This window comes from Prunus persica, chromosome G2 (assembly GCF_000346465.2).
Source record: "Prunus persica cultivar Lovell chromosome G2, Prunus_persica_NCBIv2, whole genome shotgun sequence".
NCBI classification, from domain to species: Eukaryota; Viridiplantae; Streptophyta; class Magnoliopsida; order Rosales; family Rosaceae; genus Prunus; species Prunus persica.
The window spans coordinates 3,812,284-3,814,793 of NC_034010.1; positions in this window are offsets into that span (position 1 = coordinate 3,812,284).

Consider the following 2,510-nt stretch of genomic DNA (forward strand, 5'->3'; position numbering starts at 1 on the left):
ATGGATGGAGATAAGAGAAAGAGAACTTGGGAGAGCACAAGAGTGCTAGCTCGTGCTCTCCAAAGTGGCCAACCAAGGAGGACTTGAGAGAGAGGTTTGATGTTTCTTCTCTTTGAATTTTTCCAACTTGAAAAACCCTAAAATGAAATGGTGTTCTGACATCATATATATAGACCTATATTGTGATACATGTGTACTTAAATACACATGTGTACCACACCCTCCCCTTGGTGGCCTAAGAGGTTCACCATATTTATCCCTTAATGTGTCACACAAGTCTAAAGTCGTATGGTTCATTTCTTAATTCTTTAAGTCGTGAGGGACCCAACTAAGTTCATTATCTTACAAGTATTGGTCCCCGTCAATTCTTATTGACCATGTCAAGTGTCGGTCAACAGTTGACCTTTGACTTTGACCAAGGCATAAAATCTTTCTCTATTTTATTTCTCAATCCATCATTTTGTGGTGTGTGATCTTATAAGTTATATATAGAGATGGAGTGGGTAAGTCTTATTCCTCTTGTACCAAGCATGAATTGAATCTCATCATTCAATTGTCCCTTTTAGTGAAGGATAATAATAATTAAACCTTACGACCTTATTTGTTACACAGGACTGTCTTCGCATGGACTATGCTTAGGACTATCTTGACTTTGCTTGGTCTAAGTTGGATAATACTTATCTTGCATTTGGTGTATGCTTGGACTAGGACTAGATTTTTTTTCCCCAAAAATATATATATAAATGTCTATATGTATAAATATATATTTTTTGTACGTGTATATATGTATTTTATAATATATATATATTCCTTATTTTATTTGAGGGACACCCTTTAGGGTACCTAACGAATTTTTTTTCCAACGTTCCAAACCATCTATTTTTTAAGTCTACATTCATAGATTACTCGTACTAAAAATTAGACAAATTGGAAACCATTCGATATCCAATTGTATCCTATAAAATCAATGAACACGGTGCTTTAACAAAATACTAAAATTTCAATAACACAATTGAGTGGTCAAACGATATATATATCTATCTATCAATTGAGGGATCCCTCAAATAATTTTATTTAACGGACAACTTTTATGTATCCTACGATTTTTTTTTCCAACAATCTAAACTATTTATTTTTTAGATCTTCATTCATAAATCATCCTTGCAATAAATTAGACAAATAGGAAACCGTCCAATTATGTCATACAAAATCAATGAATATGGTGCTTCAAGAAAGCACTAAAATTTTAAAAACTCAATTGAGTAGTCAAATGATATTCGAATTCAAGTGATTTTTTATAGAGATGATCTTTGAATGATTATCTAAAAAATAGACGGTTAGGATGACGAAATACAATGCGGAGTGAGCCTTATAATGGTGTTCCTCAAATAAGTTTGAGGGATCCTTCAATAGAAGCTCACTGTATAACATATATGTGTATATACATGTGTATATGTATATTATAAATAATATAAAAATATATATGTATATATACATATATTACATATATTATATACATACATACATTACATATATTATATACATACATAATATATATATATATGTGTGTGTATACATGTATATATGAATTTATGTATACATAGAGCTTCCATTGAGGGATCCCTCAAATAACTTATTTGAGGGACACCCCTTGTAGGCCCCACTCCGGATTGTATTTCACTAATCCAAACCGTCTATTTTGTAGATACTCATTCAAAGATCATCCCTACAAAAAATCACTTGAATCCGATATCATTTGACCACTCAATTAAGTTATTGAAATTTTAACATTTTCTTGAAGTACCGTGTTCATTGATTTTGTAAGACACAATTGGATGTCGAAACGGTTTCCGATTTGTCTAATTTTTTGTTAGGATGATCTATGAATGAAGACCTAAAAAATAGATGGTTTGGATCATTAGGAAAAAAATTGTAGGGTACCCTAAAGGGCGTCCCTCAAATAAATTATTTGAGGGATCCCTCAATAGAAGGGGACTGTTTATGTATAATGTATATATTTATATTATAATATATAATATATATGGATATGTAATAATTATTTTCTACCTGAATGCATGGGTTTGAGGTGGGCAGAGGAAGATTAGAATGATTTCTACCTTAATGGAAGAAGATAACAAACATAGAAGAAGATTGGGTGCCATGTGTAAATTTTCAGTTGCTTGATAAAGCTATGTCAGGCCCTGAATGGATTGGTTTTCTGGGTAGCTTAAGCCTTCTTTTATAGCCACAAGAACCCTAATTTCATCTAACCTTTTCCTTCCTTTCTCGTACGTGCTTTCCACTTTATCTTCTTTGGTGAAATTCTCTTATCCAAGGGTGCATAGGTAAAGGAGTGCTTTGGTGGTTCCAAGGTTTTGGGATGGCTGGACTGTTCCTACATAGGGAGTAGACAGCCACAACTAACTTTACATCCCCGACTTTTTCCCTAATAGGAGCCTAACCATAGACAAAAGGGTGGGAATGGAACATGCCTGGTTTACCCCAAACGG